This window comes from Salvelinus namaycush, chromosome 9 (assembly GCF_016432855.1).
Source record: "Salvelinus namaycush isolate Seneca chromosome 9, SaNama_1.0, whole genome shotgun sequence".
NCBI lineage: Eukaryota > Metazoa > Chordata > Actinopteri > Salmoniformes > Salmonidae > Salvelinus > Salvelinus namaycush.
This window is the reverse complement of record NC_052315.1, coordinates 21237462-21256754: the sequence shown is the minus strand read 5'-3', so window position 1 is coordinate 21256754 and position 19293 is coordinate 21237462. Positions and strand designations below refer to the sequence as shown.

The following is a 19293-nucleotide window of genomic DNA, read 5'->3' as shown; positions in this document are numbered from 1 at the left end:
ACCCACCAAATTCATCTTTTCATGAACACAACCACAGCTTTGTTCATTCTGGTTGTGAAATGTATAAATTCAGTTCCTACCTGTTTGCTGACCATGAGCAGAACCTCCTCCATCTTAACTCCATTCTCAGGAATACACCTGAATCCATGCCCAAACGACAGCATCTCCTCCGCGCTAGGCTGTGAATCCATCGTGCACAGCACACTTTCCAAACCCCAGGAAACTAAAACTCTGTCCTCTTCCTCACTAACTTTGAAAACAAACAGTGGGTACCACTAAACTAACAGTGTGATAACCCTCCACCATAGAAAATCAACATTTTAAGAAATTACCAAGGAAAGAATCAAGAAAATAAGTAAGGACAGAGCCATTCACATGGCTTCTCAACTACAAAACACTCCCAGCATGCACTGAGAAGAGAGAGATCAAGAGAGAGAGAGAGAGAGCAGGCAAGAGAGGAAAGAGAGACAGTACGAGGAAGAGAGACTGATGAAAATAAAGAAAGGTAAACAATACCTTGGGGTCTTGGAGCAGTGTCAGTAGTCCTCCTATGCAGGGGGAAGGTATAAACACTGATTGGAGGTCAGTGGAAGGGGGCATTTAGGATAGCACTTCCTCCTCAGCTGAACAGCAAGCTCCACCAGAGACTCCAAACCTTTACTGGCCAGGCAGGTCTTTCAAACAACAACAGAAACACACACAGTCACCTCCTAGATTGTTCAAATAAATAAAAAAGTTATTTGTCACATGCGCCGAATACAACAGGTATAGACTTGTCAGTGAAAAATGCTTACTTACAAGCCCTTTCCCAACACTGCAGAGTTAAAAAGTAAGAATATTTGGTGATAAAAATATAAAATAGTAACACAATAAATAACAATAACGAGGCTATATACAAGGAGTACCAGTACGGAGTCAAGGTGCAGGAGTACGAGGTAGTTGAGATAATATTTTCATGTAGGTAGGGATTAATTAAAGTGTCTAGGCAATCAGGATAGATTTTTGCTGTTATTTTTTTATTTGACCCCCTTTTCTCCCCAAATTCCGTGATATCCAATTCCAATCTAATTCCAATCTTGTATCATTGTTGGAACTCCCCAACGGGCTCGGAAGAGGCGAAGGTCGAGTCAAGCGTCCTCCGAAACATGACCCGCCAAGCCGCGTGCTTAACCCGGAAGACAGCTGCACCAATGTGTTGGAGGAAACACTGTTCAACTGACGACTGAAGTCAGCCTGTAGATGCCCGGCCTGCCACAAGGAGTTGCTAGAGCGCAATGAGCCAAATAAAGCCCCCCCAGCCAAACCCTCCCCTAACCCAGATGGCGCTGAGCCAATTGTGAGCCGCCCCATTGGGCCTCCCGGTCACAGCCGGTTGTGACACAGCCTGGTATCGAAACCCTGGCTGTAGTGACGCCACAAAACCTGAGCCCTGTTTGTTGTTATTTTTTAACTGTCACATTAGCAGCCCTGTCCAGCATTACAACCAAGCTCGGTAATATACGCAAATAACTTCCCGAGTGCAATCAGAATTGCCAGGCAATACTAACTCCAGTTATAGAATGCCAATATCATTAAAGTAATAAGATAAATGAATTTCAAATTCTAAGGAGTAGAGAAAGCAAAAAGGAGTAGAGAAACCAATTAGAGTAAGGGATATTAGTTATGGCTTATAACAGTGACAGGTAGCCTTTGAAACTATGTGAGGGTATACCTGTTTTGTGTGGTAGAGGTGACTGATGCCCCCCTGTGCCACCAGGGAATCCCTGCCGGCGCTGCAGTGGGTGGTCTGGTGTAGGCAGCGAGCAAGGCCAGGCGGATGGGGATGGCCTTATGGTCTGGGTCCTTGTTGTGCCAGTCCTCATACAGCTTCAGCAGGACAGAGTCATAACCCTTGGCTACAGCGGTCCTGACATTGGCCTCTGAGACAGAAATCTGTTTTAATGTCAACAAAGAAGTAGTTATATATTTTGTATTTGTATATTATTATGGATCCAAATTAGCTGCTGCCAAGGCAATTAGGGAATGTGAAAAGACCTCTGGTGGCATGTCTTGTGGGCTATGCATGAGTGCCTGAGCTGTGTGCTAGTTGTTTAAATGGACAGCTAGCTGCATTCAACATGTCAATAATTCTCACAAATACAAGTACTGTAGTGAGGAAGTCAATCTCTCCTCTACTTTGCGCCATGAAAGATTGACATGCTAATGTTAATGTTAGCTCGCCCTGTACATTTAAGGGCCAGCCAGGATGCTCTGTTCTGGGACAATTGTAATTTGCCTATGTCCCACTTTGTGGCACTTGACCATATGACTGGACAGTAGTCCAGATGCAACAAAACCAGTGCCTGTGGGACTTGTTTTGTTGATAGTGATGTCAAGAAAGCAGAGCAGCGCTATATTATGGGCAGACTTCTCCCCATTTTAGCTACTGTTGCATCAATATGTTTTGACCATGACAGTTTACATTCCAACGTTACACAAAGCAGTTTAGTCTCCTCAACTTGCTCAATTTCCACATCAAATTTTATTTGTCACATGCGCAGAATACAACCTTACCGTTAAATGCTTACTTACATTCTCTTAACCTACAATGCAGTTCAAGAAATAGTGTTTAGAAAATATTTACAGGTACCAAGTCAATGTGCGGGGGTACAGGTTAGTCGATGTAATTTGCACAATTTGTTCAAAAGTTTGGGGTCACTTAGAAATGTCCTTGTTTTTGAAAGAAAAACAAAAAATTTTGTCCATTAAAATAACATCAAATTGATCAGAAATACAGTGTAGACATTGTTAATGTTGTAAATGACTATTGTAGCTGGAAACGACTGATTTTTTTATGGAATATCCACATGAAGCTGCCAGTTGAGGACTTGTGAGGCGTCTGTTTCTCAAACTAGACTCTAATGTACTTGTTCTCTTGCTCAGTTGTGCACCTGGGCCTCCCACTCCTCTTTCTATTCTGGTTAGAAGGGACTAGTACACAGCGTTGTTCGAGATCTTCAGTTTCTTGGCAATTTCTCACATGGAATAGCCTTCATTTCTCAGAATAAGAATAGACTGATGAGTTTCAGAAGAAAGTTATTTATTTCTGGCCATTTTGAGCCTGTAATCGAACCCACAATGGCTAATGCTCCAGATACTCAACTAGTCTAGTCTAAAGGCCAGTTTTATTGCTTCTTTAACCTGTTTGGGCTCAAGGGGCAGTATTGAGTAGCCAGATAAAAGGTGCCCATTTCAAACGGCCTCGTACTCAATTCTTGCTCGTACAATATGCATATTATTATTACTATTGGATAGAAAACACTCTCTAGTTTCTAAAACCGTTTGAATTATATCTGTGAGTGAAACAGAACTCATTCTGCAGCAAACTTCCTGACAGGAAGTGGAAAGTCTGAAATTGAGGCTCTGTTCCAGGGGCTGCCTATTAAAGCCCTTGTCATTTATTAGTTTAGATGCACTTCATACGTCTTCCACTAGATGTCGACAAGGAGTGAGAGAAGAAATGGACTGTGTAACTTGATCTGGACTCGAATTACAGCTCATGGAATGACGTGTCCTCCATTTCCTGTTTTCAGGAAGGCGCGAAGAGAGACATGGATTTGCCTTCTGTTTAGCTTCCCTTATAGGCGACTAATATCTCCGGCTTTGATTTTATTTGATACATGTGACCATATCATCGTAAAGTATGTTTTCATCAGTATATCAGTATATAGTTTCATCAGATTATTGAAAATTTTTCGGGAGTTTTGCCGTGTTCCGTTCTCTTCCGTTTGTTGACATGGAGAGCGTCGTGCCACCTGGCTAGTGTGCTTGCTGAATCGAGAGGGATAATGGACGTTCTAAATCCAAACAACGATTGTTCTTGACAAAGGGCACCTTGTCCAACATTCTGATGAAAGATCAGCAAAAGTAAGAAACATTTTATGATGCTATTTCATATATCTGTCGTACATGTGAACTAGTCGCCGACGCCCAACGTTTGGGTACTCTAGCTATACCGAAGCTGCATATCGTAATGAAGTTATTTTTAGAATTCTAACACTGCGATTTCATTAAGAACTAATGGATCTATAATTTCCTATACAACATGTATTTTTTAGTTATGTTTATGAATAGCTATTTGGTCAGAATATGTGTGTCAGAAAAAGTGTCAGAAAAATATCCGGATGTTGTGGGAAAAAGTAGCTAAGTTAGCACAATGTGTAACCACTGATTTCAGCTCTAAATATGCACATTTTCGAACAAAACATAAGTGTATGTATAACCTGATGTTATAGGACTGTCATCTGATGAAGAATATCAAGGTTAGTCAAAAAAAAAATATATTTTACTGGTTTGTTACGATCGCTAACTTTTGCTACGCTAACTTTTCGCTAACTTTTGGCTTGTCTTTCTGGCTATTGTGGTAAGCTAATATAACGCTATATTGTGTTTTCGCTGTAAAACACTTAATAAATCGGAAATATTGGCTGGAATCACAAGATGCCTGTCTTTCATTTGCTGTACACTATGTATTTTTCAGAAATGTTTTATGATGAGTAATTGGGTATTTGACGTTGGTGTCTGTAATTATTATGGCTGCTTTCGGTGCAATTTCTGATTGTAGCTGCAATGTAAACTATGATTTATACCTGAAATATGCACATTTTTCGAACAAAACATAGATTTATTGTATAACATGTTATAAGACTGTCATCTGATGAAGTTGTTTGTTGGTTAGTTTGGTTGGTTCTTGGTTAGTTAGGTTGGCTTTGTGCATGCTACCTGTGCTGTGAAAAATGTCTGTCCTTTTTTGTATTTGGTGGTGAGCTAACATAAATATACGTGCTGTTTTCGCTGTAAAACATTTTAAAAATCGGACATGTTGGCTGGATTCACAAGATGTGTACCTTTCATTTGCTGTATTGGACTTGTTAATGTGTGAAAGTTAAATATTTAAAAAATATATATTTTGAATTTCGCGCCCTGCACTTGAAGTGGCTGTTGTCATAAGTGTACCGACGCCGGGCTGCAGCCATAAGAAGTTAATCAGGACAACAGTTTTCAGCTGTGCTAACGCAATTGCAAAAGGGTTTTCTAATGATCAATTAGCCTTTTAAAATTATAAACTTGGATTAGCTAACACAACGTGCCATTGGAACACAGGAGTGATGGTTGCTGATAATGGGCCTCTGTACGCCTATGTAGAAATTCCATTTAAAAAATCTGCCGATTCTAGCTACAATAGTCATTTACAACATTAACAATGTCTACACTGTATTTCTGATCAATTTGATGTTAGTTTAATGATTTTTTTTTTTGCTTTTCTTTTAAAAACAAGGACATTTCTAAGTGACCCCAAACTATTGAATGGTAGTGTAGGTAGGGGTAAAGGGAATATACATAGATAATAAACAGCAAGTTTCAGCAGTGTAAAAACAAAAGGGGGGGCTCAATGTAAATAGTCTGCTTGCCGTGCGGTAACAGAGAGAACAGTCTATGACTTGGGTGACTGGAGTCTTTGACAATTTTGTGGGCCTTCCTCTGACTCGCCTAGTATATAGGTCCTGGATGGCAGGAGGCTTGGCCCCAGTGATGGACTGGGCCATATGCACTACCATCTGTAGCGTCTTATGGTCAGATGCAGAGCAGTTGCCAAATCAGGCGGTGATGCAAACAGTCAGGATGCTCTCGATGGTGCAGCTGTAGAACCTTTTGAGGATCTGGGGACCCATGCCAAATCTTTTCAGTCTTCTGAGGGGGAAAACGCGTTGTCGTGCCCTCTTCACGACTGTCTTGTTGTGTTTGGACCATGATAGTTTGTTTGTGATGTGAACAACAAGGAAATTGAAACTCTCGACCTGATCCAGTACAACCCCATCAATGTGAATGGGGGCGTGTCTGTCCTGGGTAAACAGTGAGTATAGGAGGGGACTAAGCACGCACCCCTGAGGGGCCCCCATGTTAAGGATCAGTGTGGCAGATGTGTTGTTGCCTACCCTTACCACCTGGGGGCGGCCCGTCAGTCCAGGATCCAGTTGCAGAGGGGGGTGTTTAGTCCCAGGTTCCTTAGCTTAGTGATGAGCTTTGTGGGCAATATGGTTTTGAACACTGAGCTGTAGTCAATGAACAGTTTTCTCTCATAGGAGTTCCTTTTGTCCAGGTGGGAAAGGGCAGTGTGGAGTGTAATTGCGATTGAGTCTTCTATGGATCTGTTGGGGTGGTATGCGAATTGGACTGGGTCTAGGGTTTTTGGGATGATGGTGTTGATGTGAGCCATGACCAGCCTTTCAAAGCACTTCATGGCTACCGACGTGAATGCTACGGGACGATAGTCATTTAGACAGGTTATCTTCGCTTTCTTGGGCACAGGGACTATGGTGGTCTGCTTGAAACATGTAGGTATTACAGACTCGGTCAGGGAGAGGTTGAAAATGTCTGTGATTTAGTTGAGGTTTAGTGTTTATTGAATGATTTGTCCCAAATGCAATGCTTTTCATTTTTGAAATATTTAGGACTAGCTTATTTCTTGCCACACATTCTGAAACTGACTTCAGCTCTTCGTGTTGCAGTGATTTCAATTGCTGTGTTAGCTGACGTATAGTGTTGAGTCATCAGCATACATAGACACACAGGCTTTACTCAGTGCCAGGTCATTAGTGAAGATTGAAAAAGGTAAGGGGCCTAGACAGCTGCCCTGCGGAATGCCTGATATAGCAGGGCATGGCTACAGCAGTCCTGACATTGGCCTCTGAAAATAAGAGTGAAATTTAGAGGTTTTAATGTCCACAAAGTAGTTGTTACAGTATATAGCCGTGCTATATTATTTTTTTATTGAGCCACTATGTTTAGCAATGCTTCCTTGGCCTATTTATCAAGCCCATGGCAGTGATGTCAAGGATCTTCAGCCGATGATCAATGACTGTTATTACTTTGACAAGGAGAGCTACCTTTTCTTGGAAAATGTAAAATATTGCATTGCACACAGCGTGAGATGTCAAGGCCGGAAAAATATACACTATAACATTCAGTTGACATGTGCAAACGTATCTGCAGGGTAAGCTTTTATCACAGCTCTCTAGACACAGAAAAGCTTTTCTATCAGGTTTAATAGCAGTAGAAACACTCAAACATCCTCATTTCCAGCTCACTGAAAGACAACAGAATGGAATAAACTTGGAAATGTGAAGGACTTTCTCCTGTTGGCATCACTTTATCTACCTCTCTGAATTCTGAACCCCCTCTACTTCTCGTAATTTGGCCAGGCCTAACTGAAGCCAAAACATAGTATCCATCATATGTCCAGCAGAGAGCTGAGGCTTGAGTGCTAAATTGTTTAAAGTATTTATTCACATTTGACCTTTGCATCAATTTAAATATTAGCAACCACCTTAGTGTTAAAGAAAAAAGCATGTTGTATTTGCATTAGTTCCTTGTCTGTTTACTCTCTGGGTCTGGGTAAATGTTTACTTCAAGCAGCTGTATTAGATATTCATATTAAAATTGATCCTGGCTGGTGCTTTTTTTCCCTCCATGTTATGCTTCACTGTGCATTTTATTAGAAAAATGTAATAAGAGCGTGCATCATTTTGGCACTGAGAGGCCAAATAAACAATGCTATAATGAAATGAAATAAAAACATGTGGCATTTGGTTATAATAATGACGAAGATGTTGGAGAAGATGTGGAATGCAGGAAGATTGATCCAATGGATATGAGATGAGAAACTCAATGAGATGATGGCAGTTTGTGTTATTACAAATGTAGGCTCCGTGATGATACCATTGTGCAGAACAATTGTGTGTATCAAAAAACTTCAGAAGAATACGGTAAGAAGCCTTTTTGGTCAACTGGTATGATAACGAAGGTCTAGTGAGTGCTGCAACATCTATATAATTGAAGGAAAATTAAAAGAGGAATATGAGTTTAAAGGGACTGTATAAAAATGCCCTGGCTTTGTTTAGTTAGCTAGGTATAGACATAAGCCGAACTAGATCTACTATCCACAATGGCCATGGACCTCATTACCGTGCAGTGAAGGGGAGAACGATGTACACACTCCTATTGACACAGCTTGCTGATCTTATAACAGAATGCATCCTTGTATCTGATGAAGAAGCTGGGGCCTGGCCAATTCCCAAGCCAGAGCCAGAGCTACACTCTGCTGCTGATAGAGAATCTATAGAGCCACTGCAGTAGTGCACAGAGCAAGCGTAGTGTTGTGAAGGTCAGCCTGACATGTGTACTGCATTGTATGTTGGACTGGGGCAGCATGGGAAGTGATCAAGTGTATCTCCCCAGTCTGACAGATGATCACAGGAGATGGAGTGTAGAGTGAGTATAGTAACAAATGAGTAAGGACTTGGGATTATCTCACTAGTGCAAGAGCTCCCCTTTCCACCGCCCTCTGTCTCTCTCCCACACACACTCTCTCCCCTATATCTCAGCATAAGGTCCATGGGTTCTTAGAGCTACAGCTCTCTGCAAAGCACAAACACAGCTTTCTAAAATATGAAGGACTGCAATGGGTTTGATCACTCTCCCACAGGACTGGAGATCAACTTGTTAGGAGCAGGTATGCATACTAATCCACATTAATCCAATCATAACCACAGGGGCAGATATGTTTGTATGTAATCAATCTGAAAATCCTAGAAAGTTTATTTGTTTTAATACTTTAGGATTTTTTATTTTGTAATCCTATGGAGATATGGATTGAGAAACGGTGTCATGACAGCAGCCCAGAAATAACGCATCAACACAGAGTGGATGCAGCTCAAACCTAGTTTAACCAGTTAAACATTGGTAATTCAGCATGAAAATATGATCCATCTGCAATCTTCCTTTTCACATTTCATGTCATCTTTGTAGCTGTTGTCTGAGCAGCTTTACAGAAACATCATCCAGCCTTCAACATCTAAATATGTTAGACTGAAATAAAATGCACAACTATCTGATCGTCAAACCGTACAGCACAGGTGTCAAACTCATTCCACGGAGGGCCGAGTGTCTGCAGGTTTTCGCTCCTCCCTTGTAATTGATTGATGAATTATGGTCACTAATTAGTAAGGAACTCCCCACAACTTGTTGTCTAGGGCTTCATTGAAAGGAAAAACCAAAAACCTGCAGACACTAGGCCCTCCATGGAATGAGTTTGACACCCCTGCCGTACAGGGAAAAACCTGTTGAATTGTTCAGTGGTTATTAACTACCTCTGACTCACATCCCCCTGAAAGAACAGGAAAACAGGACCGTAAAAAAAAAACATCACAAAGGGTAATACAGCTCCCTGTAGACTGCATAGACAAAGAGCAGTGACTGCGCTGGAAACTGCTGCTGAATGTAAGATAATTAATTGCACCATCACAACCTAGGTGCACATCTTTAAAATAGGCTTCAGAGAGAAGCAGGATCCTAATGTTATTTACAAGCAGAATCATTTAGCAAGCAACTGCAGTGCATCAACAGGTGCAGAGCCTGCATACACAAAAGAGAGAGCTGAGGGTCTGAGTGAGCTGAGGGGCTGAGTGAGGCACAGTGTCACACTGCCACCTACAGTTAGACTAGAACACTGCTGCCTGGCTGTTATAAGAGAGGATGTCGCCTCACAGAGCTGAGAGCATGACTGCAACCTCTCCCTGGCAGATTAATAGCTGAGCTTGTGTGTTTTCATGCCTTTACGCATTTTGAATGCCGGGAGAAAACAGTAATTTGATTTTGTTGGAGAAAAAAAGGATTCCCCACGATGATAAAAGGAAATAACAGTTCTGTTAAAGTACACAGGGAGCTATATTAAAGTGACATTTACTACAGTATCAATAGCTAATATGGATTGTGTTCTGAGCAAATATCTTGTGAGGGAGATGTGGTATTAAATCATTGTCTGACAAGTTGTAAAGTTGTGGAGAAGCTCAGTGTAATTATGTTATACTGAGTATAATTGTGTTCCAACTGAGTGAATCCGACTGGGAAGAAGCTGTTAGAAATAGAAGTGCTGCAAGAAAATAAATCAATTAAACCACTTCATAAAGATGATCACTCTGAGTAAAAACACAGCCATGGGGATTGGATCTGCATTATAAACATCCAAGAAGATGTTAGCTAAGTACAAATGAAAAATACATCATTTAAATCCCAATGGTATTGCTTGTCATATATGCGTATTTCACCATTGCCTACGCTAGCAAAATTGCTAAACCTGATCATTACTATTACAATTTACCCACTGGCTCGTAATAGACTTGATAAAATGACCACCTTTGACCAGTTAATTAAGGGGTTTGATGTCAAGAGAATAGATTAATTGTACAGTCAAAACAAAGCCTGTGGCACTGACATAATAAGGGCTGGAGTCGAGGATATCCAACACACAATAAATCAAATCTAATGTTATTTGTCACATGCGCCAAATACAACAGGTGTAGTAGACCTTACCGTGAAATGCTTACTTACAAGCCCTTAACCCTTAACCAACAATGCAGTTCAAGAAATAGGTTATAAAATATTTACTAAATAAACTAAAGTAAAAAAACAAAAATCTAATCAATCAAAAAGTAACACAAGAAATGTACATAACAATAACAAGGTAATATACAGACATGGGGATTGTGACTCTGAGTCGATGTGCGGGGTCAATGTGCGGGGGTACAGGTTAGTCGAGGTAATTTGTAAAGTGACATAGATAATAAAAAGCGAGTAGCAGCAGTGTAAAAACAAAGGAGGGGGGGGGGGGGGGTCAATGTAAATAGTCTGGGTGGCCATTTGATTAGTTTAGTTGTTCAGCAGTCTTATGGCTTGGGGGTAGAAGCTGTTAAGTAGCCTTTTGGTCCCAGACTTGGCATTTCGGGAAGAGTCTTTTTAGGGCCTTCCTCTGATACCGCCTGGTATAGAGGTCCTGGATGTCAGGAAGCTTGGCCCCAGTGATGTACTGGGCAGTACGCACTACCCTCTGTAGCGCCTTACGGTCAGATGCCGAGCAGTTGCCATACCAGGCAGTGATGCAACCAGTCAGGATGCTCTCGATGGTGCAGCTGTAGAACTTCTTGAGCATCTGTGGACCCATGCCAAATCGTTTCAGTCTCCTGAGGGGGAAAAGGTGTTGTCGTGCCCTCTTCACAACTGTCTTGGTGTGTTGGAACCATGATAGTTTATTGGTGATGTGGACACCAAGGAACTTGAAACTCTCGACCCACTCCACTTCAGTCCCGTCGATGTTAATGGGGTTGTGTTTGGCCCTCTTTTTCCTATAGTCCACAATCAGCTCCTTTAATAAGGGCTGGAGTCGAGGCTATCCAACACATAATAAGGCCTGCAGTCCAGGCTATCCAACCAGAGGAGGCTCCTCAAAGGAGGAAGGGGAGAACTCTCCTGCTCAGTGAATTTCATTTTTTTTTTAAATAGTGAAACATTAAAAATCTAATCTAATTTATTTATCAAGCCCTTTTTACATCAGCAGATGTCACAAAGTGCTTATATAGAAACCCATCTGAAAACCCCAAACAGCAAGCAATGCAGATGTAGAAGCGCGGTGTCTAGGAAAAACTCCTTAGAAAGGCAGGAACCTAGAAAGAAACCTAGAGAGGAACCAGGCTCTGAGTGGTGGCCAGACCTCTTCTGGTTGTGCCAGGTGGAGATTATAAGAGTACATGACCATTAAGGCCAGATCATTCTTCAAGCTGTTCAACCATTCATAGATGACCAGCAGGGTCAAATAATAATCACAGTGGTTGTAGAGGATGTAACAGGTCAGCACCTCAGGAGTTCCCCTTTTTAGATAAAACTATAATAAATATCTTCGTCACCAAAAATCAGATTAAAACACATTGTTTTGCAATGAAGATCTACAGTAACCTCAACAGCACTCTCTAGGGTAGCACCATGGTGTAGCCGGAGGACAGCTATTTTCCATCCTCCTCTGGGTACATTGACTTCAATACAAAACCTAGGAGGCTCATGGTTCTCACCCCTTTCCAAATATATACACAGTAATTATGATGACTTCTGGAGGACGTCCTCCAACCTATCAGAGCTCCTGAGGCATGAACGGACATGTTGTCCACCCAATCAAGGGATAAGTGAATGAATCTAGTATTGAAAGCATAAGCTACAGCTAGCTAGCACTGCAATGCATAAAATGTGTTGAGTAGTTGACTCAAAGAGAGAAAAACAAGAGTTGAACCATTTTGAACAAATTGACTTCTTAACAAATTAAGGACAAGCATCAGCGAGAGCTAGCTAGATCACATAGATGCGAGAAGGAATTATACAACAAGCAAAGTGATTATGTTGTTTGTATGTGGCTGCTATGAAAGTGAACTGTGTGTGCGGGTGATCAGCAGTATATTGATTCAGCCGATTCTGTTGTAAAACGTTTCTTAAATGGAAGCAAACGAAACGGAGATAGACCTACCTACCTGAATTTGTCCAATAGAAACTCTCATTTTGGACTAATGATTACACCCTAGTCAGCCAGATGCAGGCAAGAGTGTGCAAGGCGGTATTGAATGTGTAACCTTGATTATTACAATTTGTCTCTCGACCTGTGTTATATACTTTCATTCTAGGCTAGGTTGTAGCAACCTCATGATGGGTATAGGGAAAATTCTAGCCTAAACCATAATAGCCTAAACCTATCGATGTTACATTGAACTGTGTGGATGGAATATGAATGGCAGTCATCCAATATGCTGTAATAGAATAAAAAATAAAATATATATATTTCTTTTTTATATATTTGTATTTTTATTTTATTTTTTATTTTTAAATCTGGCTGGAGTCGAGGCTATCCAACACATAATATGGGCTGGAGTCAAGGCTATCCAACACATGATAAGGGCTGGAGTCGAGGACATCCAACACATAATAAGGGCTGGAGTCGAGACTATGCAACACATAATAAGGGCTGGAGTTGAGGACATCCAACACATAATAAGGGCTGGAGTTGAGGACATCCAACACATAATAAGGGCTGGAGTTCAGGACATCCAACACATAATAAGGTCTGGAGTTGAGGATATCCAACACATAATAGGGCTGGAGTCGAGACTATGCAACACATAATAAGGGCTGGAGTTGAGGACATCCAACACATAATAAGGGCTGGAGTTGAGGACATCCAACACATAATAAGGGCTGGAGTTGAGGACATCCAACACATAATAAGGGCTGGAGTTGAGGACATCCAACACATAATAAGGGCTGGAGTTGAGGACATCCAACACATAATAAGGGCTGGAATTGAGGACATCCAACACATAATAAGGGCTGGAGTTGAGGACATCCAACACATAATAAGGGCTGGAATTGAGGACATCCAACACATAATAAGGTCTGGAATTGAGGACATCCAACACATAATAAGGTCTGGAGTTGAGGACATCCAACACATAATAAGGGCTGGAGTTGAGGACATCCAACACATAATAAGGGCTGGAATTGAGGATATCCAACACATAATAGGGCTGGTGTAACGTTCGTCTTGTGGTGCATGAACGGACCAAGGCGCAGCGGGTTGTGAATACATAATGAACTTTATTAACAAGACGAAACTAAAACACACGAAGAACACTTGATACTTTTACAAAAACAACAAACGAAGTAGACAGACCTGGACTACGAACTTATATACAACGAAGAACGAACGAACAAGTACTGATTACAAACAAAACGAACTCACGATACAGTCCCGTATGGTGCAACAAACACTGACACAGGAAACAATCACCCACAAACAAACAGTGAGAACAACCTACCTTAATATGACTCTCAATCAGAGGAAACGTCAAACACCTGCCTCTAATTGAGAGCCATACCAGGCAACCCAAAACCAACATAGAAACAGAAAACATAGACTGCCCACCCAAAACTCACGCCCTGACCAATAAACACATACCAAACAACAGAAAACAGGTCAGGAACGTGACAGAACCCCCCCCTCAAGGTGCGAACTCCGGGCGCACCCCTACAACTCAAGGGGAGGGTCTGGGTGGGTATCTGTCCGCGGTGGCGGCTCCGGCGGTGGACGAGGACACCACTCCACCACTGTCTTTGTCCCCCTCCTTAGCGTCCTTTGAGTGGCGACCCTCGCCCCCGACCATGGTCCAGGAACCTTCACTAAGGCCCCTCCTACATAGAGGAGACAGCTCAGGACAGAGAGGTAGCTCAGGACAGAGAGGTAGCTCAGGACAGAGAGGTAGCTCAGGACAGAGAGGTAGCTCAGGACAGAGAGGTAGCTCAGGACAGAGAGGTAGCTCCGGACAGAGAGGTAGCTCCGGACAGAGAGGTAGCTTAGGACAGAGGGACAACTCTGTACTAATGGCAGCTCCGGACTGAGTGGCAGCTCCGGACTGGGTGGCAGCTCCGGACTGGGTGGCAGCTCTGGACTGGGTGGCAGCTCCGGACTGGGTGGCAGCTCTGGACTGAGTGGCAGCTCCGGACTGAGTGGCAGCTCCGGACTGAGTGGCAGCTCCGGACTGAGTGGCAGCTCATGACTGTAGGGCAGCTCATGACTGGAGGGCAGCTCATGACTGGAGGGCAGCTCATGACTGGAGGGCAGCTCATGACTGGAGGGCAGCTCATGACTGGAGGGCAGCTCATGACTGAAGGGCAGCTCATGACTGAAGGGCAGCTCATGACTGAAGGGCAGCTCATGACTGTAGGGCAGCTCATGACTGTAGGGCAGCTCTGGCAGCTCCTGACTGGCTGGCGGCTCTGGCAGCTCCTGACTGGCTGGCGGCTCTGGCAGCTCCTGACTGGCTGGCGGCTCTGGCAGCTCCTGACTGGCTGGCGGCTCTGGCAGCTCCTGACTGGCTGGCGGCTCTGGCAGCTCCTGACTGGCTGGCGGCTCTGGCAGCTCCTGACTGGCTGGCGGCTCTGGCAGCTCCTGACTGACGGACGGCTCTAGCGGCTCCTGACTGACGGACGGCTCTAATGGCTCGGGACAGACGGGCGGCTCTAATGGCTCGTGGCAGACGGATGGCTCAGAAGGCGCTGGGCAGACGGATGGCTCAGAAGGCGCTGGGCAGACGGATGGCTCAGAAGGCGCTGGGCAGACGGATGGCTCAGAAGGCGCTGGGCAGACAGATGGCTCAGACGGCGCTGGGCAGACAGATGGCTCAGATGGCACTGGGCAGACGGATGGCTCAGACGGAGCTGGGCAGACAGGCAGTGCAGAAGGCGTTGGGCAGACGGCCGACTCTGACCCGCTGAGGCGCCCAGTAGGCCTGGTGCGTGGTGCCGGAACTGGAGGTACCGGGCTGAGGGCACGCACCTCAGGGCGAGTGCGGGGAGGAGGAACAGGGCTTTGGAGATGCACTGGAAGCCTGGTGCGTGGTGTAGGCACTGGTGGTACTGGTCTGGGGCGGGAAGGTGGCGCCAGATATACCGGACCGTGAAGGAGGACACGCGCTCCCTTGAGCACTGAACCTGCCCAACCTTACCTGGTTGTATGCTCCCCGTCGCCTGACCAGTGCGGGGAGGTGGAATAACCCGCACCGAGCTATGTAGGCGAACCGGGGACACCATGCGTAAGGCTGGTGCCATGTAAGCCGGCCCGAGGAGACGTACTGGTGGCCAGATATGTAGAGCCGGCTTCATGGCACTTGGCTCAATGCTCAATCTAGCCCTACCAGTGCGGGGAGGTGGAATAACCCGCACCGGGCTATGCACACGTACAGGAGACACCGTGCGCTCTACTGCGTAACACGGTGTCTGCCCGTACTCTCGCTCTCCACGGTAAGCCCGGGAAGTTGGCGCAGGTCTCCTACCTGACTTCGCCACACTACCCTTTAGCCCCCCCCCCCAAGAAATTTTTGGGTTGTACTTGCGGGCTTCCAGCCTTGCTTCCGTGCTGCCTCCTCATATCGTCGCCTCTCCGCTTTAGATGCCTCCAGCTCCGCCTTGGGACGGCGACACTCCTCTGGCTCTGCCCAGGGTCCTTCTCCGTCCAGAATCTCTTCCCATGTCCAATCCTCCTTGACCCACTGCTGCTGTCGTTGCTGTCCGTTAACCCGCTGCTTGATCTGGGTTTGGTGGGTGATTCTGTAACGTTCGTCTTGTGGTGCATGAACGGACCAAGGCGCAGCGGGTTGTGAATACATAATGAACTTTATTAACAAGACGAAACTAAAACACACGAAGAACACTTGATACTTTTACAAAAACAACAAACGAAGTAGACAGACCTGGACTACGAACTTATATACAACGAAGAACGAACGAACAAGTACTGATTACAAACAAAACGAACTCACGATACAGTCCCGTATGGTGCAACAAACACTGACACAGGAAACAATCACCCACAAACAAACAGTGAGAACAACCTACCTTAATATGACTCTCAATCAGAGGAAACGTCAAACACCTGCCTCTAATTGAGAGCCATACCAGGCAACCCAAAACCAACATAGAAACAGAAAACATAGACTGCCCACCCAAAACTCACGCCCTGACCAATAAACACATACCAAACAACAGAAAACAGGTCAGGAACGTGACAGCTGGAGTCGAGACTATGCAACACATAATAAGGGCTGGAGCCGAGGCTATGCAACACATAATAAGGGCTGGAGTCGAGGCTATGCAACACATAAGGGCTGGAGTCGAGGCTATGCAACACATAATAAGGGCTGGAGTCGAGGCTATGCAACACATAATAAGGGCTGGAGCCGAGGCTATGCAACACATAATAAGGGCTGGAGCCGAGGCTATGCAACACATAATAAGGGCTGGAGTCGAGGCTATGCAACACATAATAAGGGCTGGAGTCGAGGCTATGCAACACATAATAAGGGCTGGAGCCGAGGCTATGCAACACATAATAAGGGCTGGAGCCGAGGCTATGCAACACATAATAAGGGCTGGAGTCGAGACTATGCAACACATAATAAGGGCTGGAGCCGAGGCTATGCAACACATAATAAGGGCTGGAGCCGAGGCTATGCAACACATAATAAGGGTTGGAGTCGAGGCTATGCAACACATAATAAGGGCTGGAGTCGAGGCTATGCAACACATAATAAGGGCTGGAGTCGAGACTATGCAACACATAATAAGGGCTGGAGCCGAGGCTATGCAACACATAATAAGGGCTGGAGCCGAGGCTATGCAACACATAATACAACTCAATATTGAACATTGCATTTGTAAGGTTCCTCAATCGAGTAGTGAATTTCAAACACAGATTCAACCACAAAGACCAGGGAGGTTTTTCAATGCCTCGCAAAGAAGGGCACCAATTGGTAGATGTGTGTAAACATTTAAAAAGCAGATGCTGAATATACCTTTGAGTTATTAATTAGGCTTTATATTGTGTATTAACACACCCAGTCACTACAAAGATGCAGGCGTCCTTCCTAACTCAGTTGCCGGACAGGAAGGAAACTGCTCCGAGATTTCACCATGAGGCCAATGGTGATTTTAAAACGGCTACAGAGTTTAATGATTGTGATATGACAACCTGAGGATGGATCAACAACATTGTAGCTACTCAACAATACTAACTTTAATGACAGAGTGAAAAGAAGGAAGCCTGTACAGAATACAAATATTCCAAAACATGCATCCTGTTTGCACTTAAGTAATACTGAGTACCACTCTTCATATTTTCAAGCATGGTAGTGGCTGCATCATGTTATGGGTAAATCAAATCAAAGTTTATTTGTCACGTGCGCCGAATACAACAGGTGTAGACCTTACAGTGAAATGCTTACTTACAGGCTCTAACCAATGGTGCAGGTATGCTTGTCATTGGGAAGGACTAAGGATAATTTTTTGGGATAAAAAGAAACAGAATACAGCTATAAGCACAGGTTAAAATCCTAGAGGAAAACCTGGTTGTGTGCTTTTCAACAGACACTGGGAGACAAATTCACCTTTCAGCAGGACAATAACCTAAAACACAAGGCACATTTTTTTTTTTTTAACTAGGCAAGTCAGTTTAGAACAAAATCTTATTTTTAATGACGGCCTAGGAACAGTGGGCAGAATGACAGATTTGTACCTTGTCAGCACAGGGATTTGAACTTGCAACCTTTCAGTTACTAGTCCAACGCTCTAACCACTAGGCTATGCTGCCACCCCAAATATACACTGGACTTGTTTACCAAGACGAAATTGAATGTTCCTGAATGCCCTAATTACAGTTTTGACGTAAAATCTGCTCTTAGAGACTTACCCAAAAAGACTCACAACTGCAAATGCTGCCAAAGGTGCTTCTACAAAGTATTGACTCAGGGGTGTGAATATTTATGTGAATTAGATATCTATTTATTTATTTTTATTGATGTTTTTACTTGTTATTATGGGGTATTGTGTGTAGACGGGTAAAAACATAGGCTGTAACAACAAAATGTGGTATAAGTCAAGGGGTACTGTATGAATACTTTCTGAAGGCAATGTAGTTTACATAAGCAGAGGCCCCTTCAATAGTAATGTCAAAATCCCTGTCAATACAATCACAAACATTTATTAGCAGCAACATAACTGCTGCTTCAGGGTTTCAGACATACACTATATTCTGCCACAACAGTGTGAACGTAGATTAATTATGAATGTTGTTATCTACATCCCCATGAATCCTAGTTCGGTCTTCGAAATTAGGATGATGTAGTAGTGTGTTATGTTGAAGGGCATAAACAAGACAAACAAAAACAAATCAAATTGTATTGGTCACTTACACATACACACATATGTTATTGCGGGTGAAGCAAAATGCTTGTCTTCCTAGCTCCAACAGTGCAGTAGTATCTAACAATTCACAACAACAAAAGTGTTGCATCCGCTGGAACACAGAACATGTCATGCCAGTGTTGTCTGTTGATTTGTCTTTGATCCACATTTAGAGGACACAGCTACTGTGACATGCTCCATTATGAAGGATAAGCAGTGTGTGCTTCCCCTCTGATGATTCCACATCAATACCACTCACACAGAGTATCATGTAGCCTAACAAATGATTCGGTTTAACATGCTCTGTTTTACTAACATAGCACACCTTCCCATCTCAGACTCAAACTGAACCAGGTCAACTTAAACAGTTCAACACAGGCACCTTGCAGTGCTGTATGCAAAAGAGCCCATGGTGCTAACTGATTTGATTGGTGAAAAATAAATTATCTTGCCGATTTCACATGAAAAATGTGATTTATTTCAGCACATTTGAACAGGGGTCATACATTTGTTCCTCTCTGCTGTGGCTGTTGTTTTTGCTGTGGGCTATAAAGTAGGGCTCTGGACAGATCAATGATCACACACACTCTCACACAGAGGAGCTCATCAGAGGTACAGAGAGTCATGTTAATTATCTTCTGAGAAAAG

At 43.6% G+C, this 19293-nt stretch overlaps 1 pseudogene; it reads right to left on the bottom strand.

Annotated features, from left to right (window-relative positions):
* Positions 1-19293, bottom strand: part of LOC120053192 — a 207759-nt pseudogene that overhangs the window by 153445 nt on the left and 35021 nt on the right.